Source organism: Hypanus sabinus, chromosome 5, assembly GCF_030144855.1.
Source record: "Hypanus sabinus isolate sHypSab1 chromosome 5, sHypSab1.hap1, whole genome shotgun sequence".
NCBI classification, from domain to species: Eukaryota; Metazoa; Chordata; class Chondrichthyes; order Myliobatiformes; family Dasyatidae; genus Hypanus; species Hypanus sabinus.
Genome location: NC_082710.1, coordinates 64598401 through 64612978, shown reverse-complemented (window position 1 = coordinate 64612978; position 14578 = coordinate 64598401).

Sequence of the window (14578 nt, the reverse complement as noted above, 5' to 3'; positions counted from 1 at the left end):
CATTCGTGGTGTTCACTCCTTGGAATTTGAAGTTCTCAACCCGCTCAATCTCAGCACCATTGATGTAGAGAGGAGCATGCAAACTACTCACCTCCCTGGTCAATAACCAGCTCTCTGATTTTGCTGACGTCAAGGGAAAGTTTGTTGCCTTGATACCATGCCACTAAGGATTCTATCGCCTTCCTGTTGACTACCAACTCCAGGAAGGGTACGACGAAGGAACACATAACAATCCTCAAAGAGGGATCAGAAGTGGAGAGAGGGAGCAGCTTCAAGTTCCTGGGTGTCAAGATCTCTGAGGAACTAACCTGGTCCCAACATATTGATGTAGTCATAAAGAAGGCAAGACAGCGGCTATACTTTATTCGGAGTTTGAAGAGGATTGGCATGTCAACAGCTACGCTCAAAAACTTCTATAGTTGTACCATGGTGAGCATCCTGACAGGCTGCATCACTGTCTGGTATGGAGGGGCTACTGCACAGGACTGGAAGAAGCTGCAGAAGGTTGTAAGTCTAGTCAGCTCCATCTTGGGCACTAGCCTACAAAGTACCCAGGGCATCTTTATGGAGCGGTGTCTCAGAAAGGCAGTGTCCATTATTAAAGACCTCCAGCACCCAGGGCATTCCCTTTTCTCACTGTTACCATCAGGAAGGAGATACAGAAGCCTGAAGGCACACACTCAGCGATTCAGGAACAACTTCTTCCCCTCTGCCATCTGATTCTTAAATGGACTCTGAAGCTTTGGACACTACCTCACTTTTATAATATACAGTATTTCTGTTTTTGTACATTTTAAAAATAATCTATTCAATATACGTAATTGATTTACTTGTTTATTTATTATGTTTAATTTAATTTATTATTATTTTCTCTCTCTGCTAGATTATGTGTTGCATTGAACTGCTGCTGCTAAATTAACAAATTTTACGTCACATGCCGGTGATAATAAACCTGATTCTGATTCTATCCTCTAACTCGTTATTTGAAATTCAGCCAGCTGTGCTGGTGTCATCTGCAAATTTGTAGATGGAGCTAGGGCAGAATCTGGCACACGGTTGTCAGCATATAGGGAGTAAAGAAGAGGGCTGAGGATGCAGCCTTGTAGGACATCCGTTTTGAGGATAAACATATCCTCAAACCTATCCAACATAGGTGTTCACACCTAAACTTCTGTCAGTCAGAAGTAACGGAGCCAGTTGCAAAGGGAGGTATTGAGTACCAGGTTTAGGAGCTTCGAGATGAGTTTGCTTGGAATTTATGTACTGAAAGTGGACCTGTATACAATAAACAATAGTCTAACAGAGGTATGTGTGCTGTTGAATGGAAGGCTGCCTAATCAAAACATCCGGTGCTGTTGGACATAATAATAATGTAGGAGACGAAGGACAAGGTGGTAGTGATTTGGATTGATACTAAGGTGCTACTATTTTCAAACTCATGAAGGTGGGATAGATGAGTAGATTGCATTGAAGTCACTAACCCAACATATTAGAACATATTGGCTTCTGCAGTTTACCACATGCTCAGTATTTTTCAGGGTCAGCCGCAGATCACTTCAGCATTATCAGTGACATCTATAAAGCACCCACAGCTCTGAGGAAAGTTTCTCCTTTCTCCTTTCTCCAGTCCTCATCCGGCCAGCAGGGAAGACAAGTGTCAATGCTGGTTTTCACAGCATTGGATAAAGAAATAGGGAGGGGCTTGGGCTTTCCTTCACTGCTTCAGAAATGAGGCACATGCAAGTCCCACGTCCTAGACACTGTTCACCAACACAGAGAGGGTTCTGGAACTGGCTTCCAGAATCATCCCCTGAAAGTCTCATTTTCAGGATGTTCTAGATGCATTAGATTTCCTTATGGAGAAGAAATGCTGTTCTTCCTGAGCCCTCTGGATGGTGGTGTTACTTCTCTTGGCCCTGCTCTTCTTCCTGGATGTCCTCATTTGACAGGAAGGCTACGGTCTTTCCACTTAAGCATCAGAAACATTGCAGAGAATTCCAATGTCTTCATCGGGACTTGACATGCATTTGAGAACTCCTCTGCTTTTGAGCATGCGCTTCACTGCTTCGTGGCTGCATCCACATCTGCGAGTTTTCAATGGCTTTCCAGCCGGTAATGGATGATCAGGAGTAAGACCTTGAAACCATCAGCTCTGTCCTTCCATCCAATCAGATTATCGTCAAGCTTTTACCCGAACTTCACACAACATCCCTCCATATTTAATCAAAAATCTGTTGATCAGAGCATGGAGATTTTAAACTGTTATAATGCCACCATCATTTGGCAGAGGCAGCTCCTGATTTCTAGAATATTCTGTCAAAGATGTAAAGGATAAGACCATGGAGTATGATTATTATAATGCACTCTCTTCCTTCAGTAATACAGGGACTGCACTTTAAAAGTACATAATTGCTGTAAATGCTTTGTGACATTCTGAGGTTGTGAAAGGAACTATATAAATGCAAATTCTTTCTTTCTCTTTCCATCAGGGGCCCATTTAGTATTCAGTTAACACTATGCAAATCTGTACCTATCCAGTCCCAGCTGGGTGACAATGGGGAGATTTCTATCTTCTGTCTCTTGTGTGTGTTGCACCTCCAATATCCTTCAACTTCAGACTACACTGTTCCCCACGTTCCTCAGTAACACCATAGCCTAAAAATACTTCTGAAGCTGTCCAGCCAACATGCTGACCTTTCAGACAATTTGCACTGTTTCAACAGCATTTCTAATTTGGTTTTATTTAGACCGCTTGTACAGAAATCCAAAGTTGCACAGTCACCTTTTCACAATACCAAACGAGTGGCATTTTGAGTTTTGAACAATGCACATTATTGCCTACTGTAACAGTTTCCAAAAAAAAACAGAAGTGTGATTGCTAAGCACTAATACAGGCCTCCCTATGATGATCACTTTTTACAGCCTGTGATTCCTTCAATAAAAACCATCCCAACCCACAGGAGTTTTATTGCAGTTTCAGTACAGTTATATACAGTAAATCAAGGGGCCGGTGCTGGTGTGAAATTGCTGCTAAGTCAAATGAGAGAGTCAATGGACTGGTAATTGGGCTGACATGGGCTGCTTGGCCATCTGGAACTATGTTGATGGTGATGAGCAAGTACAATGCTTCAAATTAATTCAGTAGCAGAGGTGAAGGAAGACAGACTGTGCATCTGCCCCTGTGACCTTCATTTATCTTCAATTTTTTTATTGTGGTTTAAATAAGCAGATGAAGCCACCTGCCTTTAATAGCCCAATAAAGAGATCAGCCAGTTAGAGCAGTCTTAATTATATACTGTCCTTTCCTGCTACTTAAGTCTGCAGTTCACAGCCCACATTATCTTGCACTATCCTAACTCTTTCTGCAGACAAGGTTTTGACATCTTACTGTGGCCGATTGGATGTTACATTGCAAGAGCTAAGTGTCAGTGCTTGAAATCGGTTTTAAGTCATGTATGGTTCTTTTTAGAGCAATCTGATGGCATCCTGGGTCCTTGGTTTAAGAAGTGGATTAATTTTACCTGAAGCTTAATTAATTCTCCCATGGGATGTTGGGTATGTGTTTTTCCAGGTGTGACACTAAGGGTCATATGCTTGGGTCAGTGCTGTAGACAACACAGTGTGATGTTAGTATCTCCTAGCCGCTGGATTGCAGCTGAATCTGCCTTTGGCTGCAACGTATTTCACTTTGGAAAAAGTGCCCGTGTTTTCACAGGAGATGGCTCTTGACCATCGGAAGCTGGATTCTTGATGCCAGAGGTCAACCTCTTCTTGTGCAACCATGGAGTGCATGATAACAAATACATCGCATGGAGAAGGTTTTGTAGAAACGTTGAGCAAAAATGGAACTGCGTTTGTGTAGACACAACACCCAAGGCAATTCAATTACAAGTCTTCTCCAACTGGGGCCACTGTTCACTTTGGCCTGTGGGAATTACCTGGAGTCAAATTCAACAGTGATAATTGGAGCCAGAGTTGAACATCATGAGAACAGGCCCTTCAGCCCACACATCTATGCTAACCACTTTCTCATCTATATTGATCCCAAATGCCTACGTTGTCTCATCTTGTTAAGCCTTGCTTATTCAAGAATTTGTCTAAGTTTAGCTTAAATGTAGTGATTGTATACTATTCCACCATTTCCTCTGGCAGTTCATTCCAGATACCAAGCACTTTGTGTGAAACACTTTGTCTCAAATTCACTTTATTACTCCTTCATCTTACCTTAAATCGATGTTCTTTTGTTTTAATACATCTATTATGGGGAAAACAGATTTTGACTGACTACCCTATCCAGGCATCATAATTTTATATCTGGTCAGTCTTCAGTCTGCTTTACACCATGGAAAACTAGCCCAGACTATCCAATCTCTTCCCACATTCCAGGCAACAGTATCAAAGTTATTGGAGAATCTAGTCTCTGACTGGTTCCTGTGAACACAATAATATGGATAAATCCTCATTGTGAAACAATGAGGCTATGCTTCACTCCAGAAAGGCGTTACGCTAATGTTAGTGACAAGAGAACACGCTTAAAGTTGAAATGTGAGTTTGAAAATGTAGCAACACACACAAAATGCTGGAAGAACTCAGCAGGCCAGGCAGCATCTGTGGAAAAGAGTACTGTCGACGTTTTGAGCAGAAGCCCTTCGGCAGGAAAATGAATCTTCACAATAGTTTGAAGCTATACCTTGTCCTGTCCAAATGCACAAGGACCTCCAAGAGATAGATGCCACGTAAGCATAGCAGTTAATGCAAAATTCTTACAGCTCAGGGCATAGGATTTCAGAGTTCAATCCCAGCTTCCCCGGTAACATGCTGTAAGGGTTCAATGCAAAGGATGATGTAATGGCTTCTATGTAATGTTCCACTGTTAAAGAAATGGTTTCTCTGTAGCAGCAATGTTTGGGCTGTGACTGGAGATAACGGGACTTTGGAATGCAGGGTTTAACCAATGAGGAACAGTTGTTCTTTCTTGTGTGTCTGGAAGCCGGGTTTTTCATGGTCTTTCGTCGGGGAGCGATGGAGAGACAGGATGCGAATGGGGAGAGTCAGAAGACCACAGGATGGAGTGAACTGAGGAGCAAAGGTCTGAGGGCCGGCTACACTCGGAGGAGGACGATGGTTGATGATAGGAATATCAGTGTGATCCAACGTACATTTTTGAATTCTTTTCCATAAAATGGGCCCTTTTTCTTTTTCTTTTCTGTACAAACTCTATATTCAGAAAAAAATTTAAAAAGTTCAATCATTTAATTGCATGTGGTGTACTGTCTGATATTTTGTGGTTCAGATTTGTAACCGGGCAACACATCACACAGTATCCACACAAAAGAGATTTCTCAGTTTGGTGGGGCCAGGAGTTGATTTCCCCCGGACGAATATGTGCTAGCCAGAGGAGTCTGTGAGTCCTCCCAGTGCAACGTGTGCTGGCCGAGCCTGAGGGTTACAAACGGTCTGTGTGTCCTCCCCGTGGAACGTGTACTGTCCGAGCCTGAGGGTTACAAACGGTCTGTGTGTCCTCCCCGCGGAATGTGTGCTGGCCGAGAGCCTGAGGGTTACAAACGGTCTGTGTGTCCTCCCCGTGGAACGTGTGCTGGCCGAGTCTGAGGGTTACAAACGGTCTGTGTGTCCTCCCCGTGGAACGTGTGCTGGCCGAGTCTGAGGGTTACAAACGGTCTGTGTGTCCAACCTGTGGAATGTGTGCTGACCGAGCCTGAGGGTTACAAACGGTCTGTGTGTCCTCCCTTTGGAATGTGTGCTGGCCGAGTCTGAGGGTTACAAACGGTCTGTGTGTCCTCCCCGTGGAACGTGTGCTGGCCGAGCCTGATGGTTACAAATGGTCTTTGTGTCCTCACCGTGGAACGTGTGCTGGTCCAGACTGAGGGTTACAAACGGTCTGTGTGTCCTCCCCGTGGAACGTATGTTGGCTGAGCCTGAGTGTTAGAAACGGTCTGTGTGTCCTCCCCGTGGAACATGTGCTGGCTGATCCTGACGGTTACATATCGTCTGTGTGTCCTCCCCGTGGAACGTGTGCTGATCGAGCCCGAGGGTTACAAACGGACTGTGTGTCCTCCCCGTGGAACGTGTGCTGGCTGATCCTGACGGTTACATATCGTCTGTGTGTCCTCCCCGTGGAACGTGTGCTGATCGAGCCCGAGGGTTACAAACGGACTGTGTGTCCTCCCCGTGGAACGTGTGCTGGCCGAGCCTGAGGGTTACAAACGGACTGTGTGTCCTCCCCGTGGAACGTGTGCTGGCCGAGTCTGAGGGTTACAAACGGTCTGTGCGTCCTCCCCGCGGAACGTGTGCTGGTCGAGCCTGTGTGTTACCAACGGTCTGTGTGTCCTCTCCGTGGAACATGTGCTGGCTGAACCTGATGGGTACAAACGGACTTTGTGTCCTGCCCGTGGAAAGTGTGCTGGCTGAGCCTGAGGGTTACAAACGGTCTGTGTGTCCTCCCAGTGGAACGGGTGCTGGCTGAGCCTGCGACTTACAAAAGGTCTGTGTGTCCTCCCCGTGGAACGTGTGCTGACCGAGCCTGAGAGTTACAAACGGTCTGTGTGTCCTCCCAGTGGAACGGGTGCTGGCAGAGCCTGCGGCTTACAAAAGGTCTGTGTGTCCTCCCCGTGGAACGTGTGCTGACCGAGCCTGAGGGTTACAGACGGTCTGTGTGTCCTACCCGTGGAACGTGTGCTGGCCGAGCCTGATGGGTACAAACGGTCTTTGTGTCCTCCCCGTGGAACATGTTCTGGCCGAGCCTCAGGGTTACAAACGGTCTGTGTGTCCCCACCGTGGAACGTGTGCTGGCCGAGCCTGAGGGATACAAACGGTCTGTGTGTCCTCTTGTGGAACGTGTGCTGGCCGAGCCTGAATGTTACAAACTGTCTGTGTATCCTCCCCATGGAACGTGTTCTGGCCGAGCCTGAGGGTTACAAACGGTCTGTGTGTCCTCCCCGTGGAACGTGTTCTGGCCGAGGCTGAGGGTTACAAACGGTCTGTGTGTCCTCCCCGCGGAACGTGTGCTGTCCGAGCCTGAGGGTTACAAACGGTCTGTGTGTCCTCCCCGCGGAATGTGTGCTGGCCGAGCCTGAGGGTTACAAACGGTCTGTGTGTCCTCCCTTTGGAATGTGTGCTGGCCGAGTCTGAGGGTTACAAACGGTCTGTGTGTCCAACCTGTGGAATGTGTGCTGACCGAGCCTGAGGGTTACAAACGGTCTGTGTGTCCTCCCTTTGGAATGTGTGCTGGCCGAGTCTGAGGGTTACAAACGGTCTGTGTGTCCTCCCCGTGGAACGTGTGCTGGCCGAGCCTGATGGTTACAAATGGTCTTTGTGTCCTCACCGTGGAACGTGTGCTGGTCCAGACTGAGGGTTACAAACGGTCTGTGTGTCCTCCCCGTGGAACGTATGTTGGCTGAGCCTGAGTGTTAGAAACGGTCTGTGTGTCCTCCCCGTGGAACGTGTGCTGGCTGATCCTGACGGTTACATATCGTCTGTGTGTCCTCCCCGTGGAACATGTGCTGGCTGATCCTGACGGTTACATATCGTCTGTGTGTCCTCCCCGTGGAACGTGTGCTGATCGAGCCCGAGGGTTACAAACGGACTGTGTGTCCTCCCCGTGGAACGTGTGCTGGCTGATCCTGACGGTTACATATCGTCTGTGTGTCCTCCCCGTGGAACGTGTGCTGATCGAGCCCGAGGGTTACAAACGGACTGTGTGTCCTCCCCGTGGAACGTGTGCTGGCCGAGCCTGAGGGTTACAAACGGACTGTGTGTCCTCCCCGTGGAACGTGTGCTGGCCGAGTCTGAGGGTTACAAACGGTCTGTGCGTCCTCCCCGCGGAACGTGTGCTGGTCGAGCCTGTGTGTTACCAACGGTCTGTGTGTCCTCTCCGTGGAACATGTGCTGGCTGAACCTGATGGGTACAAACGGACTTTGTGTCCTGCCCGTGGAACGTGTGCTGGCTGAGCCTGAGGGTTACAAACGGTCTGTGTGTCCTCCCAGTGGAACGGGTGCTGGCTGAGCCTGCGACTTACAAAAGGTCTGTGTGTCCTCCCCGTGGAACGTGTGCTGACCGAGCCTGAGGGTTACAGACGGTCTGTGTGTCCTACCCGTGGAACGTGTGCTGGCCGAGCCTGAGGGTTACAAACTGTCTGAAAGTCCTCCCCGTGGAACATGTTCTGGCCGAGCCTCAGGGTTACAAACGGTCTGTGTGTCCCCACCGTGGAACGTGTGCTGGCCGAGCCTGAGGGATACAAACGGTCTGTGTGTCCTCTCCGTGGAACGTGTGCTGGCCGAGCCTGAATGTTACAAACTGTCTGTGTATCCTCCCCATGGAACGTGTTCTGGCCGAGCCTGAGGGTTACAAACGGTCTGTGTGTCCTCCCCGTGGAACGTGTTCTGGCCGAGGCTGAGGGTTACAAACGGTCTGTGTGTCCTCACCGTTGAACGTGTGCTGGCCGAGCCTGATGGTTACAATCGGTCTGTGTGTCTTCCCCGTGGAACGTGTACTGACTAGCCTGAGGGTTACAAACGGTCTGTGTGTCCTCCCCGTGGAACGTGTGCTGGCTGAGCCTGAGGGTTACAAATGGTCTGTGTGTCCTCCCCGTGGAACGGGTGCTGGCTGAGCCTGCGGCTTACAAAAGGTCTGTGTGACCTCCCCGTGGAACGTGTGCTGACCGAGCCTGAGGGTTACAGACGGTCTGTGTGTCCTCCCAGTGGAACGGGTGCTGGCTGAGCCTGCGGCTTACAAAAGGTCTGTGTGACCTCCCCGTGGAACGTGTGCTGACCGAGCCTGAGGGTTACAGACGGTCTGTGTGTCCTCCCCGTGGAACGTGTGCTGGCCGAGCCTGAGGCTTACAAAAGGTCTGTGTGTCCTCCCCGTGGAACGTGTGCTGGCCGAGCCTGAGGTTTACAAACGGTCTGTGTGTCCTCCCCGTGGAACGTGTGCTGGCCGAGCCTGAGGGTTACAAACGGTCTGTGTGTCCCCACCGTGGAACGTGTACTGGCCGAGCCTGAGGATAACAAACGGTCTGTGTGTCCTCCCCGTGGAACGTGTTCTGGCCGAGCCTGAGGGTTATAAACGGTCTGTGTGTCCTCCCCGTAGAACGTGTGCTGGCCGAGCCTGAGGGTTACAAACGGTCTGTGTGTCCTCCCCGTGGAACGTGTGCTTCCTGATCCTGAGGGTTATAAACGGTCTGTGTGTCCTCCCCGTGGAACGTGTGCTGGCCGAGCCTTAGGGTTCAACCGGTCTGTGTGTCATCCCAGTTGAACGTGTGCAGGCCGAGCCTGAGGTTTACAAACGGTCTGTGTGTCCTCCCCGCAGAACAGGTGCTGGTCCAGTCTGAGGGTTACAAACGGTCTGTGTGTCCTTCACGTGGAACGTGTGCTGTTCCAGTCTGAGGGCTACAAATGGTCTGTGTGTCCTCCCCGCAGAACAGGTGCTGATCCAGCCTGAGGGTTACAAACGGTCTGTGTGTCCTTCACGTGCAACGTGTGCTGGTCCAGTCTGAGGGTTACAAACGGTCTGTGTGTCCTTCACATGGAACGTGTGCTGGTCCAGTCTGAGGGTTACAAACGGTCTGTGTGTCCTCCCTGTGGAACGTTTGCTGGCAGAGTCTACGGGTTACAAACGGTCTGTGTGTCCTCCCCGTGGAACGTGTGCTAATCGAGCCTGAGGGTTGCAAACAGTCTGTGTGTCCTCCCCGTAGAACGTGTGCAGACCGAGCCTGAGGGTTACAAACGGTCTGTGTGTCCTCTTCGTAGAACGTGTGCTGTCCGAGCGTGAGGGTTGCAAACAGTCTGTGTGTCCTCCCCGTAGAACGTGTGCTGACCGAGCCTCAGGGTTACAAATGGTCTGTGTGTCCTCCCTGTGGAACGTGTGCAGGTCGACCCTGAGGGGTGCACACAGTCTGTGTGTCCTCCCCGTAGAACGTGTGCTGACCGAGCCTGAGGGTTACAAACGGTCTGTGTGTCCTCATCGTAGAACGTGTGCTGTCCGAGACTGAGGGTTACAAACGATATGTGCGTCCTCCCCGCAGAACGCTTGCTAGCCGAGTCTGAGGGTTACAAACTGTATGTGCGTCCTCCACGCAGAACGTGTGCTGGCTGAGCCTGACGGTTACAAACAGTCTGTGTGTCCTCCCCGTGGAACGTGTGCTGGCCGAGCCTGAGGGTTTCAAACGGTATGTGCGTCCTCCCCGCAGAACGTGTGCTGGCCGAGCCTGAGGGTTACCAACGGTCTGTGTGTCCTCCCCGTGGAACGTGTGCTGGCCGAGCCTGAGGTTTACAAACGGTCTGTGTGTCCTCCCCGTGGAAAGGGTGCTGGTCCAGTCTGAGGGTTACAAACTGTCTGTGTGTCCTCCCCGTGGAACGTGTGCTGGTCCAGTCTGAGGGTTACAAACGGTCTGTGTGTCCTCCCCGTGGAACGTGTGCTGGTACAGTCTGAGGGTTACAAACGGTCTGTGTGTCCTCCCCGTGGAACATGTGCTGTCCGAGCCTGAGGTTTACAAACGGTCTGTGTGTCCTCCCCATGGAACGTGTGCTGGCCGAGCCTGAGGTTTACAAACGGTCTGTGTGTCCTCCCCGTGGAACGTGTGCTGGCCGAGCCTGAGGTTTACAAACGGTCTGTGTGTCCTCCCCGTGGAACGTGTGCTGGTCCAGTCTGAGGGTTACAAACGGTCTGTGTGTCCTCCCTGTCGAAAGTATGCAGGCCGAGCCTAAGGGTTACAAATGGTCTGTGTGTCCTCCCCGTGGAACGTGTGCTGGCAGAGCCTGAGGGTTACAAACGGTCTGTGTGTCCTCCCCATGGAACGTGTGCTGGCCGAGCCTGAGGTTTACAAACGGTCTGTGTGTCCTCCCCGTGGAACGTGTGCTGGCCGAGCCTGAGGTTTACAAACTGTATGTGCGTCCTCCCCGCAGAACGTGTGCTGGCTGAGCCTGACGGTTACAAACAGTCTGTGTGTCCTCCCCGTGGAACGTGTGCTGGCCGAGCCTGAGGGTTTCAAACGGTATGTGCGTCCTCCCCGCAGAACGTGTGCTGGCCGAGCCTGAGGGTTACCAACGGTCTGTGTGTCCTCCCCGTGGAACGTGTGCTGGCCGAGCCTGAGGTTTACAAACGGTCTGTGTGTCCTCCCCGTGGAACGTGTGCTGGTCCAGTCTGAGGGTTACAAACGGTCTGTGTGTCCTCCCCGTGGAACGTGTGCTGACCGAGCCTGAGGGTTACAAAAGGTCTGCGTGTGCTCCCCGTGGAACGTGTGCTGACCGAGCCTGAGGGTTACAAACGGTCTGTGTGTCCTCCCTGTCGAAAGTATGCAGGCCGAGCCTAAGGGTTACAAATGGTCTGGGTGTCCTCCCCGTGGAACGTGTGCTGACCGAGCCAGAGGGTTACAAAAGGTCTGTGTGTCCTCCCCATGGAACGTGTGCTGACCGAGCCTGAGGGTTACAAACGATATGTGCGTCCTCCCCGCAGAACGTTTGCTGGCCGAGTCTGAGGGTTACAAACTGTATGTGTGTCCTCCCCGTGGAACGTTCGCTGGCCGAGCCTGAGGTTTACAAACGGTCTATGTGTCCTCCCCGTGGAACGTGTGCTGATCGAGCCTGAGGGTTGCAAACGGTCTGTATGTGTGTCCTCGCCGTGGAAGGTGTCCTTACTGAGCCTGAGGGTTACAAACGGTCTGTGCATTCTCCCTGCAGAACGTTTGCTGGCCGAGTCTGAGGTTTACAAACTGTATGTGTGTCCTCCCCGTGGAACGATTGCTGGACGAGCCTGAGGGTTACAAACGGTCTGTGTGTCCTCCCCGTGGATGGTGTGCTGGTCCAGTCTGAGGGTTACAAACGGTCTGTGTGTCCTCCCCGTGGATGGTGTGCTGGTCCAGTCTGAGGGTTACAAACGGTCTGTGTGTCCTCCCCGTGGATGGTGTGCTGGTCCAGTCTGAGGGTTACAAACGGTCTGTGTGTCCTCCCCGTGGATGGTGTGCTGGTCCAGTCTGAGGGTTACAAACGGTCTGTGTCCTCCCTGTCGAAAGTATGCAGGCCGAGCCTAAGGTTTAGAAACGGTCTGTGTGTCCTCCCCGTGGAACGTGTGCTGACCGAGCCTGAGGGTTACAAAAGGTCTGTGTGTCCTCCCCGTGGAACGTGTGCTGACCAAGCCTGAGGGTTACAAAAGGTCTGTGTGTCCTCCCCGTGGAACGTGTGCTGACCGAGCCTGAGGGTTACAAACGGTCTGTGTGTCCTCCCTGTTGAAAGTATGCAGGCCGAGTCTAAGGGTTGCACACGGTCTGTGTGTCCTCCCCGTAGAACGTGTGCTGACGGAGCCTGAGGGTTACGAACGGTCTGTGTGTCCTCTTCGTAGAACGTGTGCTGACCGAGCCTGAGGGTTACAAACGATATGTGCGTCCTCCCCGCAGAACGTTTGCTGGCCGAGTCTGAGGGTTACAAACGGTCTGTGTGTCCTCCCCGTGGAACGTGTGCTGGCCGAGCCTGAGGGTTACAAACGGTCTGTGTGTCCTCCCCGTGGAACGTGTGCTTCCTGATCCTGAGGGTTATAAACGGTCTGTGTGTCCTCCCCGTGGAACGTGTGCTGGCCGAGCCTTAGGGTTCAACCGGTCTGTGTGTCATCCCAGTTGAACGTGTGCAGGCCGAGCCTGAGGTTTACAAACGGTCTGTGTGTCCTCCCCGCAGAACAGGTGCTGGTCCAGTCTGAGGGTTACAAACGGTCTGTGTGTCCTTCACGTGGAACGTGTGCTGTTCCAGTCTGAGGGCTACAAATGGTCTGTGTGTCCTCCCCGCAGAACAGGTGCTGATCCAGCCTGAGGGTTACAAACGGTCTGTGTGTCCTTCACGTGCAACGTGTGCTGGTCCAGTCTGAGGGTTACAAACGGTCTGTGTGTCCTCCCTGTGGAACGTTTGCTGGCAGAGTCTACGGGTTACAAACGGTCTGTGTGTCCTCCCCGTGCAACGTGTGCTAATCGAGCCTGAGGGTTGCAAACAGTCTGTGTGTCCTCCCCGTAGAACGTGTGCAGACCGAGCCTGAGGGTTACAAACGGTCTGTGTGTCCTCTTCGTAGAACGTGTGCTGTCCGAGCGTGAGGGTTGCAAACAGTCTGTGTGTCCTCCCCGTAGAACGTGTGCTGACCGAGCCTCAGGGTTACAAATGGTCTGTGTGTCCTCCCTGTGGAACGTGTGCTGGTCGACCCTGAGGGGTGCACACAGTCTGTGTGTCCTCCCCGTAGAACGTGTGCTGACCGAGCCTGAGGGTTACAAACGGTCTGTGTGTCCTCTTCGTAGAACGTGTGCTGTCCGAGACTGAGGGTTACAAACGATATGTGCGTCCTCCCCGCAGAACGCTTGCTAGCCGAGTCTGAGGGTTACAAACTGTATGTGCGTCCTCCCCGCAGAACGTGTGCTGGCTGAGCCTGACGGTTACAAACAGTCTGTGTGTCCTCCCCGTGGAACGTGTGCTGGCCGAGCCTGAGGGTTTCAAACGGTATGTGCGTCCTCCCCGCAGAACGTGTGCTGGCCGAGCCTGAGGGTTACCAACGGTCTGTGTGTCCTCCCCGTGGAACGTGTGCTGGCCGAGCCTGAGGTTTACAAACGGTCTGTGTGTCCTCCCCGTGGAACGTGTGCTGGTCCAGTCTGAGGGTTACAAACGGTCTGTGTGTCCTCCCCGTGGAACGTGTGCTGGCCGAGCCTGAGGTTTACAAACGGTCTGTGTGTACTCCCCGTGGAACGTGTGCTGGCCGAGCCTGAGGTTTACAAACGGTCTGTGTGTCCTCCCCGTGGAACGTGTGCTGGTCCAGTCTGAGGGTTACAAACGGTCTGTGTGTCCTCCCTGTCGAAAGTATGCAGGCCGAGCCTAAGGGTTAGAAACGGTCTGTGTGTCCTCCCGATGGAACGTGTGCTGACCGAGCCTGAGGGTTACAAACGGTCTGTGTGTCCTCCCCGTGGAACGTGTGCTGACCGAGCCTGAGGGTTACAAACGGTCTGTGTGTCCTCCCCGTGGAACGTGTGCTGACCGAGCCTGAGGGTTACAAACGGTCTGTGTGTCCTCCCTGTGGAACGTGTGCTGGTCCAGTCTGAGGGTTACAAACGGTCTGTGTGTCCTCCCTGTGGAACGTGTGCTGGTCCAGTCTGAGGGTTACAAATGGTCTGTGTGTCCTCCCCGTAGAACGTGTGCTGACCGAGCCTGAGGGTTACAAAAGGTCTGCGTGTGCTCCCCGTGGAACGTGTGCTGACCGAGCCTGAGGGTTACAAACGGTCTGTGTGTCCTCCCTGTCGAAAGTATGCAGGCCGAGCCTAAGGGTTACAAATGGTCTGGGTGTCCTCCCCGTGGAACGTGTGCTGACCGAGCCTGAGGGTTACAAAAGGTCTGTGTGTCCTCCCCGTGGAACGTGTGCTGACCGAGCCTGAGGGTTACAAACGATATGTGCGTCCTCCCCGCAGAACGTTTGCTGGCCGAGTCTGAGGGTTACAAACTGTATGTGTGTCCTCCCCGTGGAACGTTAGCTGGCCGAGCCTGAGGTTTACAAACGGTCTATGTGTCCTCCCCGTGGAACGTGTGCTGATCGAGCCTGAGGGTT